The sequence below is a fragment of the Nanorana parkeri genome, unplaced genomic scaffold, assembly GCF_000935625.1.
Source record: "Nanorana parkeri isolate BGI_ZX_2015 unplaced genomic scaffold, ASM93562v1 scaffold140, whole genome shotgun sequence".
Classification (NCBI taxonomy): Eukaryota; Metazoa; Chordata; class Amphibia; order Anura; family Dicroglossidae; genus Nanorana; species Nanorana parkeri.
In genome coordinates this window covers 1,461,506-1,482,989 of record NW_017306408.1, presented here as the reverse complement: position 1 = coordinate 1,482,989, position 21,484 = coordinate 1,461,506, and positions in this window count along the sequence as shown.

The following is a 21,484-nucleotide window of genomic DNA, read 5'->3' as shown; positions in this document are numbered from 1 at the left end:
CTGGTCTTCGCTGATTATTCGGCCATCCTATCCAAGCAAAGGAAAGCATTCCATGAGAGCTGCCAGCTGCTAGTGGCCCACCGCATAAAATTCAATATGGCGTACCCAGCGGTGCTTCGGATTTCTACATCGGAGGGTCATCACAAATCCTTCACTTCGGCAACTGAGGCGCATGCTTACGCCCTGACGCTGCAAACTGATTTCACCCCTGCGTCCACATCGTCACCATCCAAGAGTCCGCCGCGCAAAAAGAAGGCTTGAAAACCTGCTGCCTGTCTGCAATGCAGTTACTGCCTACTTAGGGCAAGGCCCTTCATGTGTTCACTTTGCATCCTAGACACTGTCTTTGGGACGGAGCACACTTCCACATATGGTGTTTTACTCAAAGGTCATTTCATATGACACTACAGCGATCAACAAGGTGTTAACTGAGATGTATTCTGTGAAACTTAATAAATAAATACATGCTTAAAAAAAAAACTAAAACAAATGTTTTGGCTTTAGATACACGTTACATTTCAGTCTGCTGCAGACATAAAGGTTCATTCTAGGAATAATCAATTCAAGTTGAGTAATAATGAATTTGCAGCAAATGGTTTTGGTCCCCTATTGGGAAATAGAGAGCAAAAAACCTAGGTGTGCAAGAAGGAAAGCTGTAGATTTTTATACCATAAAATAAACAATGCATTTCACGGGTTTAAGGGATCCTTCTTCATCAGGTCTTGGTACTGATCATCTGCTTCCTTCCTTCTTTCCTTTCCTCCTTCGCTTTCTTCCTTTTTTAACTCCCTTGCTTCCTTCCTTTCCTTCCTCCTTTTCTTCCTTCCTTTCCTCCCTCACTTCCTTTCTTTTCTAACTCCTTTTCTTCCTTCCTTTCCTCCCTTGCTTCCTTTCTTTTCTAATCCCCTTGCTTCCTACCTCCTTTTCTTCCTTCCTTCCTCCCCCCCCCCACTTTCTTCCTTCCTACTCTAACTTCCTTGCTTTTCATTTCCTTTTCCTTCTTTCCTTTCTTCTCCTTTGCTTCCTTCTTTCCCTCCCTCCTTTCCTTCCTTCCACCCATACTATCCTGTATTCTTTATATGATAGTGGTGTAATGTTTTGCTTCATGTTTAATTGATAATGTAATCAGGTTTAAACATGGTAAACCCATTTATAGCACTGATCTCTCTGACTCGCCTGCATAGTGCAATGATTCTGATTTAGTTTGTCACGTATGAAAAGAGATCATTTTTTTGTAACAAGATAAACTATTTCTGCCACCATTTCTGCTTATGATAATATAAATCCAAGCAGCGTTTCATCTTTGATTACTCACACGTTAAAGAACTCCTTCCTTTAACAGATAACCACCTTGTAAACACTGGAATCTCAGCAATTTATCAGTTTTTCTTTTAATTAAAACTGCAAGTAGAGTTTATGCTCTGTTTGATCCAGTCAACATTTTATAAAATGGGTGGAAATACATTTCTTCCTCGATACATGTCATTTCTCAGTTTTTTTTTGATGAAGTTTGCTAGATTTTCAAAAGTACTACAGTTGTAAAATAGGAAGATTTTAACAGTTTCATGGTGACTTTGCCCAGATTGTGCAAGTAGTGCAGGTTAAAGCCCGCCTGTGACCGCTACACAATAGAGATGACCCCCAAAAAAAACAGAGAATGAGGGTCATTAGTGTACTCCGATGTGAAGGTATTTTACACTATGTTGATGTCAAAAATTTCTAACAACTTAATTGGCTGACTATATAACATTACTACAGTGCAAATTCAGAAGAAAAAGCATATCTCTGTTAAAAAATGTTAAACTGTGTGTAAGAGCAAAACTTTTTTCTTAGTTTTGGAAGAGTACAGAAGGGTTAGGCCCACTCTCAGTATTTTACTGGTGTCTGTGCCCCCACTGGGGAAATTCACCTTTCCAGTTGCCACAACAGCAAGAGGTGAAGAGAAATCTTTCTTTGAGTACAAGTGTTCTGGTGACGATGGTACAAGTTGGGGATATTTACTCTGACTTCCTGTTGTATCTCTAGAACAGAAGAGAAATCTCCCCAGGAGGACATGGACAGCAAAAAAATAACCCGGTTGGAGTTTAACCCTTCCCTCTAACCATTCCCTTTTAACCCTTTTAACATAATTGGAGTTAGGCTTTCAAATCTCACATTTTGCAGATGATCAATTCTCAAAATGTTACATGTCCCCATTCACATAATATAAAATGAAAAATATTTCAAAATTGCTGTTTACTTGCTGAAAATTCTTATTAAAGTGACACTAAAGTCAGGAATACAATCTTAAAAATGCATTCAAGTGCCTTACCTATTAACAAAAATGTATCTTATTTGTGTATAACTCGGCTGTAGATCCTCAAATCATCTCTGAATTGGTGCCGACACTGTCCTTCTATCTGGAGGGGGGGCTACTTTTGTTCCTCATGGTCCCTTTGTGTGTGTTGTTAAGTAGTCACCGCTCCAAGCTCACTCCTGTGATGGACTACACTCTTACATTTAGTTTACTAATTTGTATTAAGATTATAATCTACCATGGGGAACAAAAGTAGTCACCCTCCAGAAGGAAGTACAGTGTCAGCAAAAATTCAGAGATGGTTTGAGGATCTACAGGTGAGCTTTTTGTTAATAGGTAAGGCACTTGAATGCATTTTTAAGATTTTACTCCTGACTTTAGTATCACTTTATGCTTATTTAGAAGGAGGCCAGGGAATTATGTTAGCTATAATTAACCCTGTCTGTTCTGTGCTGGCAGCTCGTCATATAGATCACTCATTATTAGTTGTAAACTAGATGTGTAGGACTGTCTATCCTAACAATGAATGGGTTAAGGATCTCAAAGCTTGAGTTGTTCATTGTATGTTAATGCACTTTAAAAAAAAATGCTTCCCTTATCTGCACATTGCCATCTATTGTAAGCAATAGGAGCTGTCTTTGGGTGTCCTATGTATAAACCTGCTGCAAAAAAAAAAAAGAAAAAAAAAAGAAATATTATTTTTTAATGAATTTCAGTATGCGGTGTGAATGGGAACACATAGCAAACACATAGTGGGAGCTTTTTAAATGTAACTGCAAAAGTGTAAATGCACTTTAGGTTGCTCCTGGTATTTAGATGTTGCACTTGGCATCCCTGTGCACTGAATTTCCAAGGGTGCCGTTATCCTTATGTTTTAAATTAGCCATGAATGTGCGCTGGCACAAATGATGACCATGAGTTCCCAAGATCCCTGCACTGCCTGCTGTAGTTTTTGGAGAGTAGCGTTACAAAGAACATAAGTGTATGATGAAAGTTCTCAGGTCTACCCAGTAACACTGTAATGCACCTATTTAACGGCTTGAAGACCAGGTGTTAAGACCCCCTTCCTGGCCGGGCCATTTTTCAGCATTCAGCGCTGCGGTACTTTGACTGACATTTATTCCGTCATGCAACGCTGTACTGAAATGAGTTTTATAAATTTTTTTGTGGACAGATAGAGCTTTCTTTTGGTGGTATTTATATAATTAGGAAAAATTACTGAAAATTTTGAAAAAAAACCTTTTCTTTTACATTATGTTAGGAAACATTTATTATTACCCAGTTTTTTTGTCAAATATAAAAGACGGGGTCACGTCGGGTAAATAGACACCAAACATGTCAAGCTTTAAAATTGCGCACACCCGCGAAATCGCAGAAAACTACCATACCCAAATTCGCCATCAGCGATGCTTTAAAAGCTTTTACCGCTTTTACAGCTTTTATCAGTTTAGTGTTATCAGTGCTTGATGGCCTTCCTATTGGTCAGTGATGTATCCTATTAGAAGTAATGGGCCAATTGGAATGGGAAAGAGGGCATGAGAGGTAACAGCAGGCTCTGTCCATATCCAGAAGTGTCTTAGCCTTGGCTGTCAGAATGGTCCAGCATTCAACTGTGAAGTCTGCGTATGAGAGGTGTCTGCACTTTACAGTATACCTACATCTTTTTATTGTTATTATTATTCTTTTTTTATGATAGAGTCTCTTTAATCTGGCCTCCATGGATTATATAAAAGGTATTGCCTACAGTTGCACATTAAGCTAGGAAGGCATTTGAAACTCATAAAAGATTTTGTAATAAAACAAATAAACAAATTAGCCATGCTCAAGCCAGTTCATTTATGTGATCTAGCCAGAATGACTTTCTAAACAAACTACTTGCCTGTAAATACAGGAAGCCAAGTAATGTTGGAAATTTAAATTATATTAGGTGTTTAAAGACAGTTTAACACTAATGATCAGTTTCCAGAAAATTCCTGCAGAATATCATATTCTAATGAAGGGAATCACACAAGGGATTTATTTGTGACATTTTCAGGGACCAAGCATGGAATCTCATTATTTGAATTGGGTCTGACTAATGAGATATAGGGGCCATCGTGATCTATTACAAAGATATCTGTGGGTCATGATTCCAAATCGCTGTCACTTTGGGCCACCAATCTTCTAAATGTGTTATTCATTGAACTGGGTTTTAAAGGTATTGGCATCTTTTTGGGGACCCAGAACAATGACAAACTGAAATTTTGACATACACCAAAACTGCACACTACTGACAAAGGCCCACCAGTAAGAAAGAAAACAAATGCCGAATTGAAGTGACAAAAATAGTTATTTAGTCAGAGATACATTGTATAAACAACCTCCAATTTTGTAGTCTCATTTCCACTTTTCTGTTATAGCACTTGGGAAGTATCTCTAAATATGCCTGGGTCTACCGTAAGGAACCTGAGTCTGACCATACTGCCCAGTGCACTCTGTCATCTAAAAGACCTGATCAGGCATGTTCCCCTTCCCCATCTTTCTCTACCCAGCAGGTCTGTGTGAGGACAATTGTGATAAGAAGTGAGGCTGCTACTAATCAATGCTATCATAGAGCACTGGAAGACCTCCACTCCTACCACCTCACTCTTAGTTGAGAAGTGTGTCAAGACATCTTATCTGCAAACTAAGTTCCCCAATAACCCACCTACAGTAAATCCTGATTATCAGCAGGAAGGAACATATCAGGCCCTCCCAGCTACAAAGCTTCGAACCACCCGACACACACCCCAGAGAGCATTGATCGTGGGGCGTCCTCCTGACAAGCCTGCACCCAATTTGATATCTTCTGCCCCATGTGCTCCAAGATGGAGACTCTCATAGTTTAGAGTTAGGACCGCACTATAAGAGGTGCCTTGGCGCGGCAGTGCGGCTTACACATCCTTTGCAGAAGACGTGTATCCAAACCTCTGTCATTGTCCTTAGTGGTGAGACAAGTTGTTTTACATGCTAGTTTGTGAGTGTGCCATGATGCCTTTCTACTGTTCTACTGCTCAAAGCCCATTTCGTGTGCACCTTACTGTACAACTGGTAACAAATTGTTGAGTGCGTTTGTCGTTTGTTTTGCTTTACCGGAACAGACACCTGACACACATCTAGACGACCAACAAATGTGACCTCTGCACAGGGACATAAATATTCCCTGCAAGCCTACATCATCTGGTTGCTTGATATCCCTAATGGGACATCCCATTGTCCTATTTTTTCCCAACTTTCTAAATAATTTTTTTAAGTATTTTTTTTTTTTTATCATGCTTTTTTCACTTTACCGTTAGGGGCTTTGGGGAAATAAAGGGGATGTAAACTGACCCCTAATATTACCCTTTTAAAATAGAAAAAGAGATTGAGGACAGAGAGTCTGCAGCCCCTGTTATAAATGAACAGGAAACCGCTATACTGAGTGCTCCTGTCCATTCATAAATTGAGGAGTTACTATGTCCACAATAATGAATAAACAGGAAGTAATGTATAGCACTTCCTGTTCATTCATAACTGGGGGCACAGCAAGCGTACTATGTCTTTAGTTATTTACAAACACTCGTGATCAGTTCTGAACGCTGAGTGCTTGTAACCCGCTCTCTATCCTCACTCCTCTGTCTGTCACCCTAAGGCTGAGTCGGACAGTGCTGGAGGAGAGCTTGGCCTCTTGTGACAGATGGCAGCTCACTCCACCCTACAATGCCCCACTCAGCATCCTAAGAGCTTCTCTCCTCCTTGCGGAAGACCAGTCTGTGTCCCTTTGGATCCCGGCTGCCTCTGCCGACACATTCGGGGGAGAGGAGCAGGTTTTAGAGGGGACACAGACCGGCGTCCAGTGGGGAGGAGAGAAGCTGGGGATGCACCACAATTTTGGCCGTTTTGGTACTATCGACATTTTGCCCATAGTATCATTTTCGGTCAAAAAGTTTTGGCGGCTGAAATTTCAGTGTCTCGCTGGTTTTAACCCTTCCCTACCAAAAAATAGAGAAAAAAATGAATAAAAACTACTCTTCTTATACATACCTACACTTAAAGCAGAACTCCAGGTAGATTTATTTTTCAACCCTTGCAGTGGGGCTACCCCTGCACTGCAAAGGTTAAGTAGTCCTTTGTGTTTAGGGAGGAAAATCAAAAAGTTATACTCACCCAGTCCTCCGAGTGGACTTGCTCATAGACCGGTCCCTGGAGCCTCTCTTCCCCTCCGTTGCAGCGGTCTAAGGTCCTGTACATCATCATGTCTTTACACTGTGTATAAACATGAAAATGCTGAGGAACATACCAATGCTCATCATTTCGGGTGAGTATAACTTTTGTTATTTAGCACCTAGACAAAAACAAGCACTTAACCCTTGCAAGTGTGGGGTAGCCCCACTGCAAAGGTTAAGAACACTTCTTTAAAAAGAGTTTGTCTGGAGTTCTTTGTCTTTAATGGGTTCAGGTGATTCAAAACAAACTTTTGAGTTAAATTTCTAAAATAAAATAAAAAGATACCAAGGATCGATGACGATGAAGCAGTGCCGTTCACCCTCCCCTTCAGTACATTAAAAAAATATGTTACAATTTGTTTTCTTTTAATTTCTTTTTAAGTGAAACAGTATACAATAAACTAAGGCAATTAAATGTGAAAATGCATAAAGCACATCCTTTTTTCCTACAATATAAATACATTGTTGCGCTATGCTAATATGTATAGATCTTTTACGATCATTGCACTGTTTTCCCATGGGATACAAAAATTACTACTCGAACAGTTTTCCTTTTCCTGCTAAACAACATTCTCCACATGCATCTGATCATTATAAATTCTGAGAATTAAAAAAAAAAGCCTTTTGTTTTACGGGATAAAACAAGGTAGAATCTTGTCGTTATCACTGTAGATATCGTAAGTCCTCTGTTGTGCCATTTGTAATTGTTTGCAGTAAATATTTCAACAATTATCTGACTGCCAAAAAGGATACTACTAATTTTGCTGATCTCCCTGTCAGCAAATATGTGTTTTTCTTGTGAATTATCCTTACTGCAGGCTCCCAAATCCGGAGGGAGCTGAAAAACACACAACCAGCTCAGTTTGGGAATTCTGCAAAAATCTGTAACCATGGCACTGTTGTCATTAGCAATCAAGTAATCTTGATAAAAAGAAACGTAATTAGCATTTGTAAAGAATATAATGCTAATTAAAAGTGACAAATTAGTCATCACAGCAAACAGTGCTAAAATACAATAAAAAGCCTTATAAAAAAAAAAAAAAAAAAGACACAAGTCATACTTAAAGTAAACCTGTGCTTTGCCCATGCACGTCAAAGTAACAGGTGACCCTCCACCCCCTTAGCTGCACATACTCATACCTTCCTTTCACTCTTCACACATACCTTCCTTTCACTCTTCCGCTGCTCTATTTAGCCACAGTGAGCGGAGAAAAATGCTCAGTACTTCTGGGTATGGGAAGCATGTGACTCGCTCTGCTTCCTCCGATGTGATAGTACTGATGCTTGGTGATCAGTGGCTTGGGAATCCAGCTCTATAACCAGGGCCGGATTTAGTCTCTCTGCTTTGTAGCAAGACACAAGTTGAGAGGCTGCAGCAGGGTGATTGGTGTCAGACATTTGGGAACACACCTCAAAACTGCACAAGTTCCTTGATTTACATAATTGTGACATCTCAGAGCCAGAGTCTCAGTCTAGGAAGTAGATGCTGACCTTGTATAATGCCTGAGCAAAGAATGCACCATCCTTCTATTGAGAAAAACAGATGGAGGTGGTACCAGATAGATGAATGTGATATCTGTATTATTTATTACAGATATTTATATAGCGCCGACAATTTACACAGCACTTTACATAGTTGCACATTCACATCAGTCCCTACCCTCAAGGAGCTTACAGTCTAAGGTCCCTATCTCACATGCATACATAGAGGGCAAACTTAGAGAGGAGCCAATTAACCTACCAGCATGTCTTTACCTGGTGGAAACCCACGCAAGCACAGGGAGAACAAGCAAACTCATTGCAGATAGTCACCTGGCCAGGATTCAAACCAGAGACCCCCAGTGCTGCAAGGCAGAAGCGCTAACCACTACGCCACTGTAAAAGTTAATAAATACCTGGAAGTGTTACATTTACACATGCATTATAAAAAAAAACATAATGCAGCCCTCAAATTTTTTTCTTAAGACACATTTATATCAAGGGTTTCTTTAAACTTTAGATTTACTCAATACCTCTTGATAAATAAGGTAAAATGTACCGTATATGCCGGCGTATAAGACAGGTTTTTAGACCCCAAAACACTGCCCGAAAATCGGGGGTCCTCTTATACGCTGGGTATACCGTATGTAGCTTAGGCTACATACAGTATACCGCGCTGAGCCAATCAGGCAGGCTTTGTATTCATTAATACAAAGCCTGTATTAATGAATACAAAGCCTGCCGTGGTTGGCTCAGCGCGGTATACTGTATATAGCTGAAGGACAGAACCCGGAAGATGGAGGACGCTGCGGGGATCGCGGACAAGGTAAGAGACTGTAATCCCGAGTGTGGCTCGGGGTTACCACTTATGGTACTGAAAATTAACCCCGAGCCACTCTCGGGAATACCGCCATGGAGGTTAGTGGGTGCATTTAAACATTATTTTGGGCTATACTCGTCTTATATGACGAGTATAGCCCAAAACCTATATTTTAACACAAAAAGTAGGGGGTCGTCTTATACGCCGAGTCGTCTTATACGCCGGCAAATATGGTAGTCTAGATTGTGTGTAGCTGCATCTAAACTGCAGAATATGACACAAACTAGGCAACATTCACAAGGGCTTGCAAGTTGTTTTCACTCCATAAAGCATTCCCTGAACAATGGGGCCATGAACTGGGAGAGGTGATTAGACTTCTTGCGATAACACACAAAGTGTTCACAGGGCACAGAACATGTTTTTTGCCCTGATCAAACATGTATAAAAACCTTTCAATTGTATATCTAACAGAGATTGCATTCTCTTACCGGCAGGTAACAGCGTGTCATCAAGCGCATGCATGGTGACATCACAGCAGGGTGTCACCCAGTGGCAGCTCCAGGTAACACCACTGCGGGACCCCACACTTGTATATGTATGTGTATACATATAATCTGTTTATTTAACTGTTTGCCTGGAGTTCAGATTTAGGCTTCTAGCTACAATATTGTTCCTTAGCAATATTTTAACATAGTTTGTAATGCTTGGCCTCTAACATCCTTTGAACACCATAAAATTATACAATGCTATCTTTTTATTTAAGTTGGAATAGTCTTTAACATCACATAGTATATTGATATTTAATGTTGTGGGCAAAAATTCAAAATAAATAAGTAAAATGTGTAGGATTTCTATCATGTACATGAGAAGTATTAGCAAAAAGAATGCGGTTCTCTTCCGGAATGAAACTTTATGTTTCTATCTCCACAAATACAAAGATACAACAAAAATCAATTTAAAATTGGACTTGAGTCTCAATTACAGCAGTAATCCCCAAACACTTGAAATGTAAAGTAGAGTTTATTAAACTTTAAAAATGTTATTACATCCATGACTATAGCTGTCTTTACATTCACCGGGAGAGTTGGCTATATGATATATGAGCTTTTGGTCACATTCCGTTTTGTTCCAGAGGCTACTGGATATCAACCTGGGAGGTAGAGGATGTACCCCTAGAAAATATCACCTCGTTAGGACACATTGTAAAAACGCAAAAAGGATATTGAGGTTAAACAGATGGGTTATAGAACCTTCATACCTTGGCGGTTTAGATTTACAGCTGTATATAAGGAAAGATAAACGTTCAGTCTATTAAATAAAGTAATTGACTTTTTTCAAAATGATCTGCTATATACCAAATAGAAGAGACCTTAATGTTGCTGTAAAAGAGGCTAAACGTTTGATTTTATTGTGCTTTGGAAGCATTTAAATGAAATATGGAAGGGAAATATATTTATCTGTTAGGCAACGGTTTACACAAAAAGAACATTATATCCATCCTGTGCTACCAGGTATTAAAAATGAATAAGAAGTTCTGTAACATATTCTTTTTTTCCCCTTTTTTTATTGCTGAGACCTTTCTACAGACAAACTCTTATCAGGATAAAACTAAACTGAGTAGTAATATTGTTGGAGGTCAGTGGTACAGGATGTATCACGTACCTGACTGGAGACTCAGCTGAGAAGGGGGCTGCCAGTGCGCCTCTTGTCCCACACCTCTGGAAGTAGTGACAGGGGATGTAAGGACAGAGCGGAGCACAGGTGCTGATACTGTTGGCTGGCAGGTTCTTGAGGAGGCGCTTGAGTGCGTTGGAGCAGCTGGTGAATCAGTAGGACCGAGATGACACCGGGACCTCTTGAAACCAGAGCAGGCAATGGGTATGAGGCCAAGGAAGCACTGGCAGGATGTCGTTGCTCAGGATGCTGAGGGAGCGATCCACCAAGTGGCAGACTAGGAGGGAAGTCAGGTTCAAGCCGAGGTCATACACAGAGAGCCGAATCTTGAGGTGCCGAATCACAGATCAGGAGCAGGCAGTGGCGTCACAAGGGGGGTGCGGGGGGCGCGGCCCGCACCCAGGTGCCACCATTGGAGGGGTGACACCAAAATGACTTACAGTCATTTTGGTGTCACCCCCTATGAAATGTCGGGACAGTGTCAGGGGAGAGAAAGGGATAAGGTATCCCGCCGGGTGAACATCCCCTCCTCTTCCTGCTGGCGTCCATCACAAAGATGGCCGCCGGCAGGCATCAAAGAGACCACCGAGCATGCTCGATGACGTCGTCACGCGCATGCTCAATGACCTTCTCATGTGCATGCGCAATAACGTCACGGTGGGGTGTCACCCGGTCTCGGCTCCGGGTGACACCTAGCCTCGGGACGCCCCTGGGAGCAGGGTCAGGAAACGTAAACCAGGGTCATGCACAGGAGATCAGAGAGCAGAGGTAGGGAATCAGGAGGAGGAGGCGGAGTCAATTGGTCACAAGCCGGGTTCATGCACAGGATGTCAAGATACAAGAACAGAGTACAGGTCACACAGGGACTAGCTTAAGACCACTCAGCAACTTGGTCATGGCTTCACGTCTGTCTAAATAGGATAGTGTGCACGCTAATGAGCGTGCACCTGTATGCTAACGAGCACGTTTCTGCGTACGTGAGCTATTGCTCATAAATGTTCCCGTATGTGCGCGTTCACGTGCTAAAGCGTGTTTTCCAGGAACTTTGGGCAATGGATTGCATATTTGTGTGCGTGCAAGTTTTTGAGTAGGAATCCATCTGCAGGTAAGTCTCTTACAGGATGTAACACAAAATACCTATATGGCACAATAGAGCACCACTCCAAGATCCCTTTGGCTGCATCCACCAGCTGAGGCTTGTAATAGGGTTTATCTTCTCCGCAATTCTCCTTTATGATCAATGTGATATTAAAGTCAGAAGGATTTTAAATGCTAAATAAATCACTTAAAATGGATGCTGCTCCTTGTTGTTTAAAAGTCTTAGTTTCCTGCAGAATCAGCTGGTCCCATGAGCACTGGCCCTGATATCCTGTTTTGGGGTGGGTCCTTTCTCTTGCAGGATCCTTTGGAGCCACCCATGTGTGTGCTACTAAGCTGTGTGTGTCTCCACAAGTCAAGCCACGCCCCAGCTCCCTGCTCCCATCTCTTCCTTCCTCCTGCCTTCCTCTTTCTCTTCTGCAAGCTAGTAGATAGTCAACTGCTGTGCTGTCCTTTGTTATCTTGCACTGGACAGGAAGATCAGGGAATCTGATCTGAGAGAGTTGGAGCTGTTCAGAAACCTGATGACTGTAAATGATTGGGGCAGTCATGTATAGAAATATTTTGCTGGGCAATGTATATTTTTTTGATCTGGATTCTTTATTGGAAAAAAAGTTTGAGAGTTGAATATTATTTTAAAGTGTGTGCAAATCCTAAAAATTAATTTCTCTTTTTCACTTGCTTCTGGTTTGTTAAAGGCAAATTTCATGTTTCATACCATGTTTTATGTTACACCCATATTTAGGGTTTAACATGGTGCCATTCTGCAGCTCCCCATCCTCATACCACCCCTGTTACCTGAATCACTTACCTGCAACAAATGTGTGTACCTGACAGAAACAGAAGCATACATTTGCTGAATGGAGACATGGTGGGGGGCGGCACTGAGGCCAGAGTGTCCTAGCAACTAGTGGCTGGTGGTGGATGGGCTGGGAGGCAGCACGGCGGTGCTTGTCTCAAAATTACATTGGTCTTAAGTACCTGCAGTTTAATGAACTCTGAAATGGCAGTATTTGTTTTTGATTTTGTTGCAGCCATAGGGACATGTTTGAAGTGTGTAACAGATAAGAACAGTATAGTTGAATCAGCACAGTGGATTCGTGGTTAGCACTTTTACCTTGCAGCAATGGGGCACTCTGCAAATCCCAGTCAGGACACCATCTGCAAGGAGCTTGCATGTTCTCCCTGTGCTTGTGTGGGTTTTCTCCAGGAACTCCGGTTTCCTCCCACACTCCAAAATAGAGATGCTGGCAGGTTAATTGGTTCTTGTCTAAATTGGCCCTGTACGTATGCACGTGCAATAGGGGCCTTAGACTGTAAGCTCCTTGAGTGCAGGGACTGATGTGAAAGTACACTGTGGGGGGGGGGGGGGGGTTTGCGGAGGGAGCGTTTGAAAGTCACCGGGTGGGGGGGGGGGGGGGATTTTTAAAATATTCACAGCACATTATGGCCACTAGGTGGAGCTGAGGCACATAGGAATATATTATGCTCCTCAGCTCCATCTAGTGGCCATAATGCACTGTTAATCCTGTTCACATAGCTGTATGCTATATGAACGGTTTATAAATTACCCCCTATGTAAAGTGCTACATATGTTGATGATGTTATATAAATGCCTTTAATACAGGGGTAGGTAAGCTCAGGTGTTGTCCTACCCCTGCTGTAATAAATAAATAAAATACATTAAAATGTAACTGGAGAGATACAAACTCCAAAAGGCAGATGGGAGCACCCAGCAACCCAGAGATGGGAACTATGGCTGGCAGCTACTAGACCAGGGGTCAAAATTTCAAGTCCTGAGCTACTAGCCAGGCCTTAGGAGTTACTCGCCACCAGTTGCCCACCTAACCCCTACCCTGCCCCGCCCTTAACTCCGCCCCTAAACACACCCTCTTAAATAATCTTATAAATTACACAGTTAGATGGTCTATGCAAAATCAAGTTACAAAAATAAATATTAACAACTTTAACAATATTACCATAAAGGTCCATGCCCCCACATATAAAATAAAACACTCTCCGCCACCCTGTTCCCAGCCCCCCACACTAATAAAAATTGTTAATTTATAAAAACAAAACCATTTTACAACAGCTCCTATCCTGTGTTTACCCGATCCTAAACTGCAATAAGAATCCCCCCTGTTCCCTGCCCCCTCACACATAAAATAAGAAGCCCCCTGTCCCCCACCATGTAAAAAAAAACAATGGAGACGAGCAGGCAGATCCCTGGTCATCTGGTGTGATTAGTAAGGTCTGCAGACATTACATACTAATCACTAGACCCGGAGCTCAGTGAAGAGCTGCGGCTGACAGAACAGAGAGCCCAGCAGGAGCAGCTGCTCCCACTAGTCAGGTACTGACTCAAGCCTGACTGAATTTCCACTCGCCTGCACTGCATTTCCACTCGCCAAATGCGAGCAGGCGAGTGGAAATTTCAGTGGAAATGACTCCTCAAAGGAGAGATTGATCCATTCCACTGTGCTCCAGTTCTATGTGAAATATTAGACACATCCGAATCCCCAAATCCCAATGCATCCGAATGTGTCCGAATTTCGTTCAAAAACTAAACTGAATCGGACATGTGACTTTTCTGGTCAATCAGATGTGCTTTCTGTGCTTTCTGTGCTTTCTCCCAGACCCGAATGGCATTTGGGATCCAAATTCCCGAATGCATCCGAATGAATCAGAAATTTGGATCCTGAATGCCATTTGGGTCTGGAAGATTAAGTAATATATGTTCACGGCTCCCAGACTCCCAGAATGGCAATGCATTCTGAAATTTGGAACCCAAATGCCTTTCGGGTCTGGGAGCCATAAACATATATTATTATTATTTTTTGTGCGCTGATACTGATTTTAGTGTGTTTTATCAATTGAATTGTGTATTTTTATCGGTTTAATATTAATTTGAGAAACATTTGCGCAATTATCGCAGGGCCTACAAATTTAGTATCACCATCTTTTTATTCTACCGGGCCTGCGCTTTCAGAAAATATATGGTTTGGGGGGTCTTTTACAAACGCTAGCAACGCAGCAGTTGAAAATCAAATCAATAGGAAAAAATTGCAGAAAATTAAAAAATGGCTTGACCAGCTGATTTGAAAAATGTTCCGGAGGGCTTGGCAGCGAAAGGGTTAAAGCTGAGGCTCCCAGACCCGAATATCATTCGGGTTCCGAATTTCCCAATTGCATTTGTGAGCTCCCGAATACCATTCGGGTCTAGGAGATTCAGCTTTACTATTAAGATTTGTATACGGTTTTCTGTTTTAATCGCAATGAATATTCGTAAACTTATCCAAAACTAATGAACATTCGGATTTCGTCCGAATACGAAACCCGAACCAAATTTGAATTTCCGATCCGATACCCGAATTCCGAAAAAACTCAATAACCGAACCAAGTTTTTTACGCAGCTTACATGTCTATGAAATATTAATTTTAGGATTGACGGTCAATTTAAGACACTTTCATATATATTCATATATAACCCTTCCACGCCGTGTAAAGCTGGAAGAATGCAGTTTTCCACTAGTAGGCGCTGATGAGCATCGGAAATTCCTAAGTTCCTTGGCACCATCTAGTGGCAGTGATGATGTGTAGACATCATTCTCCCAGCTTTACGCGAGGCGGAAGGTTTATATATGAGATCCTAAGAGTCGAATTCTGCTGATACATGCTATGCTAGTAAATATTTGAAGATCACAAGAACCGTAGAACAAGCGATGCATGATATGACCTACACCGCAAGTCATAATACACTTCCTGAGATTGGACAAAAATCCGAAATAGCAAGGCATAACATGATGTTTATTGTGTTTGCCGGATGGGGTAACATCGCTGCTCATACCTCTGTGTGTGACTCCACCGACGTGTTCACACAGAACCACCCAGGTTTAAGATATATATAAATGGAGAATGGATTGCTTGCTCGCTCTTTCAGTTTTAAACAGATTCTGACACATTTCATGAAAAGAAACAGATATCATTGAACGGCTGCCAGCTACTCTGCTCCGAGCGGTCATACGGAGAAGCAGTTCCTTTTTCAATGTTCGGAACGAAGTGCGGAATGAGAAAATCAAAGGTTACATACATTATTATTGTTACTATTCTAGTATTAATTTTTATGGTGCCATCATCCTTTTGCTTTACACAAAGTACTAAGGGTTAAAAACAAAAGATAAATGAATGCTACTGAAAAATAATCACGGAGTGTCGGTAGGAAAATAAAAGCTTTTCTGCTCTGTTACATTTCTAGATGCTAAAAGAATCCAGGAAAGCTGGACCCCGTCCTTATCTTCAGTCCTCTCCTGGACTGAAATTGCTTACACTGATTTCACTGCACGCTGTGATCTTCTCACAATGTGCATTAGAAGCTGCAGCAGATAGAGCCTGCCTCATTTTCTGGTTGAAGGACATCTAGCATCATCTAGATCAGTGGTTCTTAACCTGTGCAACCTCAGGACCCACATTTGTCCTTGGTCATTAAGTCGTGACCCAAGTCTGCACTGCAATGAAACACATGGCATTAGGGTACCGTGCGTTCTGGTGCGGGTGTAGGAACTGTGGGTGGGAGGTGCGTTTGGGGTACAATTTAAAGGAATGGCAACGCAACACACCTCCCACACCAGAATTCACGGTAGGTATGATTGTTTGGTACAGTGCATTAATTGCACAGTACTATGTGATTAATGCAATGTATTAGTGTTAACGGGCCCTCAAAAACCCTGACATACATACACAACCACAGACACAATCTCACACACATACAGAGATTCACACACTCACAGACATTTTCACACACACACATACACACTCCAAAGTAAAAAAAAAACATTTTTTAAGGTCCAGCCACTCTCCCTACCTTATGAGAACTGCAATGGATCCTCAGCCTGGGGTCCAGTGTGGGCTGCTGTGCTGTGACGGAGCTCCATTCATATGTGCACTGCTTGTGCAGCTCCCTTGCACGGCCTGTAGAGGTGTCGGTAGCCATGTGATGTCACTCCAGTCCAGGCACCTACAGGACACGTGAGGGAGCTGTAAGCAATGTATGTATGGATGGAGCTCCCTCGCAGCCATACCCCCAGCTCATCCCACCTCAAGCTGACACTCAGCGTCGGGCAGCATATTTTGAATGCCGGCTTGGCACAAGAACTGACATTGCTGCGCTAGGGGGAGGCAGAGGAGCCTCTCATCACCTAAAAAAGTGGAAGGCATGCAGCGAACCACTGAACATGGGGTCGCAACCCCCTTTTGGGTCACAACCCACCAATCCAAGGATCTAGACTTTCCGCCCCAGCCCAGGCCTGCCTCGGAATTCAGTTATTTCAAACATGGAGGTTCTTTATCACATGTGGGCATTACCGAGCGTGGTCTGCATGTTGAGCCTGCATAGGAATGCCCACTCCTCCAGACTAACAGCCACCTATCAAGGCATTTTCATATTTGCATAACTCCTCCCCACATTCAGCCCACTACTTGCATCAGGGCTAAGGGCTTTTGAAAGGCGTACTGAGGCAGCATGTTTTTTTTATGTTTTCAGGAAGCTTTGTACAGCTTGATCTGCCTGAATTGCATAGAGAAGCAAAGAGACATAGTGATGACATCACTGAAGCACGCAGGGTTAATTTCTTAATACACCTAGATGGCTGAATACATTCATGGCTGAATGCACACTAGACATCAGATGGCATCTAGGTGCAATCAGTCTAGCTGCCTTCACACAAACAATAATTTTCAGCGTCCAGGGACTGTTTATTCTGCTTAACACGGCTAATTGCATGTAAACCCAGCTAAGCCGAGGAACATCTATACACAGGAAAAAAGTGATCTGTGAAATATAAATGTTTTAACTTCCCAGATATCTTTTCCTGTATTTAATGCAGGGTCCCCATGTGCATGAGGCCTAACAATTACAGGAACCTGCGGTGAGGTCTGTGGCAGGTGAGGCACACCCCGCCCTGCCGCAGGCCCGGTCACTGAGCTATGCATGGAGGAGGGAGGGAGGGAGAAGCCTCACTGATGAGGCATCTAGATGAAGTTTCCTTTTTTTGATTGGACAGCTTGGACCAATTATGCTTTCCCATTGGTCCAAACCATTCACAGAGCTCAAGTCTCTGACTCCAAGTAGAGGCTGTTGTAGCTCTGGTCTCACTCTGTTAGTTTACCCGGTGCTGTGTAACCTAACATACAGTAGCTGTCAAAAGCTGGATGAGGTGCTGCCTGCAATTAAGAGAGCTGCGCTCCGTCCATCACAGGTTATGCAGTGTCGAGGCTTTCCCTGCGGTGTAACCTGTTAGAAGCCGGTCTGAATGCAAAAAAAGCTGTCAGCTTCACACAAATGACAGCTTTTTTTTCTATAATGGCAGGTGCCTCACCAGACCGCACGTCCCTGAACAACTGTCTTAAAACCAATGAGGAATAATAGTGATGGTGAATCTCCTCAGGAGCACAGGCAGCAATAAAACTCTGGCACAGGTTCTAACCCTTCCCTACTATCCCCCCCAAAAAACGTCTCCTTAATGATTGTAATGAATGGACCCTGCATGGCCCCAAAATGTTGTCTTCCTGACCTGTGTGACGTCAGTTTGCAATAAAACCAATTTTATTTGCATAGGGAACCTTTGAGTGCTGGTGACCTATCTATGATTTCCTGGAGCAATAAAAACCTGCCAAAATATCCCTCTTCCCTACTACATTTAAAACTAAAAAAAAGTTTTGGATTCTCTAACACTTTAAATGAATCACTGAAACTAAGAAGCCATTTACCCCAGATGAGTTGGCAGCCTTACTAAACATGTAAGCTGCAGAAAAATTCGGTTTGGTTCAGATATGTTGTAACTTCGGGATTCGGATCCGAAATTCAATTTGGTTTGGGTTTCGGATTTGGACGAAATCCTTTGTTAGTTTCGGATAAGTTTACAATTTTTTTTAGCGAATACCACAGAAAACCATATACAGATATTAATACTAAAGCTGAGGCTCCTAGACCCGAATGGCATTCGGGATACAAATTTTTGAATTGCATCCGGGAGCTCCAGAATCCCACTCAGGTCTGGGAGCCTCAGCTTTAGAAATATATATGGCTTCCAGACCCGATAGCCATTCGCGAGCTCCCAGATGCAATTTGGAACCCAAATGCCATTCGGGTCTGGGAGCCTCAGCTTTAGTATTATACAGTATGTATATACTGTATATGGCTCCCATGTTGCCATAACGAAAATCCGTGTTCAGACCCATTCGGATGCATTAAACCGAAAAACACATCTGATTGGCCAGAAAAGTCACATGTCCGATTCCGTTTCGTTTTAAACGAAATTCGGACGGGATCCGAAATTTGTGAACGGAAATTTAGATTCGGACACATTCGGATGCATTGGGATTCGGATATTGGAATTTGTCCGAATTTCGGAAAATTCGTCCAAATCGCACATGTCTAAGCCTTACCTAACACAGTCCCAACGCATAAACAAAGCACTTTGCATTGTGTCCTATGATGTCTGTTAACAACATCGTGGTGTGTGCTGAAAGAAAGTAGGACATGCAGTATTTTTTTCAGTGCAGCATTACACCACGATGTGACTTAATCAGCACACAGCACTATGTGTTTCAAAGCGCACACCACCGGTTGAATGATATTGCACGTTGTTGGTGTGTAGGGGCCCTTAATAAAACCTTCACCAGAATACGTAGCTTATCCTGGCCCAGAAAAAGTGACTTAATTGGGTATCAATCCCACACCAAGTTGTCTATTTACTTCTGTGTCACCGCAATCCTCTGTGCTGAACACCCCCTTCCAGCTGTGAAAAATACTGGTTCTGGAGTCTACCATTTTGTATTTGGAATACAGTTATGAGCTCTTATGTGGTAATCATGTCCATGAGGCAGAAGAAACAATTCTACTTCTACTTGAAAATGTTCTCTTAAATAAATAAGGGCAAATTGTTATTTGCAAGGGCATACCATTACATGTAGAATGTACATTTAAAAGAAGGGGGGGAAAAATCATGATTAATCCTGTTGTTCTTGGCCCCTGGAATACAAGGCCTATAAATGCTGTCATCACAGGGAGCTTAAGATAAAGGATAAAGAGTCGGAATGTAACTGCAAGCAACGTTCTCTGAGAACATTTCTGGGAATAACCTGAGAGGAGAGCAAGCTGCCTGGGAGCAGAAGGCACTGTGGGAAAAGGAACAGGACATAATGCCTGGTCACTGACCTCCTCAATGTACCTTAATCAAATAACACAGTAAGAGATTCAGCTGTTAAGGACAAGGAACTCTCAGATTCAAAGATGATTTATCCGTCCAGATTAAACAATCATTGAGTAAACAAAAAGCAACTTGCAACCATCCGAGTGAAATGACTCGCGGAATACAGGAAGACGCAAGCTGTAGATGGAAGATAAAGCCAAATTGAGCCATTTAGTTTGCCCAGCTACAGATGTACTAAGAATGGTAACAGACAAGCAGATGTTTACCCAAAAATGACATAGTTGGTGCATCTTCCTGTGCGCCGATGACTCACATCCAAAGGGCCTGTTTCAGTTTTTCTTCAGCTTTCCCCAATGCACTGCTGATGCAATGTGCTGACCTACTAACTTTCTGAAATGCAAAAAAAGGGACACCTTTCGGCACAACGTCTGTAGGCAAAGGACACCCCCTGTCACCAGGAAGTTTGTTTAAACCCACATGTGCTTTTGCATCCAGTGCAAAATAATATAATGAGCAAGCCTGAGGTGGTTGCCTTAAGAGTTATCTCATTGGGTCATGTGGGCATAGAGAGCTAGCAACCTGTGTGGCTCTGGCCAGCATCCGCCCAGCTCCTGGCAACCAGTGATGTCACTGGTGACATAAGTGAACTGGGTGGAGCGCCAGACAGAACGGGAGCCAGAGGTACTGTGCACCACCAGAACTCCCCCCCCCCCCCCCCCCCCCCCCCCCTCCCCCCACCCCCCCCCCCACCTAGCACTCCCCTTCACCCATCCACCTGCCAACTTCCCCCTCCTTGCACCTCCGTAATGTGCACCATCAGCACCCACCCCGACTTTTCTGCCGGACCTGCTCTCCAAAATAAGAAATGTTATCATTTAGAGGGTTGGCTGAAAATATTACAGTAATATAACACAACTGGCAGTTACAGCGGACCTTCTTATCACTCTTCTTCTTATGTACGCCTCTTATCTATTTTATCTAACATTGCTCCTTTCTCCCTCCTTTACAACATTCACATTTTTTTTAATGAATACCTTTTTCTTTTTTTTACAAAATAACTGGAGTTTCTACTGTTTTCTCCTAGGGAAGAGTGATGTAGTCCCAGCTGTCCTTACTTACTTACTTTATGATGACTACCAGGAGGCTATGGGGTGATCTAGGCCTCAATGTACATGCACAGGACAATCTATATCTCATTGCGCATGCACTGTTCACACATCACCGGGAGGGTGGATGCAAGAACCAGGAGGAAGGTGGCAGCTCTGGACCCAGTGCGTGGCAGCAGATTACACCAGACAATGTTGGATTCACTGGGCTTGTGAGGGGACAAGGTAATGGGGGAAAGAAGAAAAAATGTAAGGGGGAGTGAGGTTTCTCTTTAAAGAGACACTGTCACCTTGCCTATGTACTCCCCTTACCTTCATTCCCTTGCAGTTCCTTGCTCGTCCACAGCCAGCACTTCTGGGTATAAAGGTGTATTTGACCTGCTCCCTTGGGACAGTCATTCAGCCATCTCTATCTTCATGACTAGAGTTGTGACAGCGACAGTTGTGAGTGTCATCTGCGGAAGAGCAAGGATCTGCCTGTGAGTGCAGGCAAGGTAAATATATGGGGCTGCGGAATATTCTTTTTTGAGCCACTATCACATTGTCCAGCATGGACAAGGTGACAGGGACTCTTTATA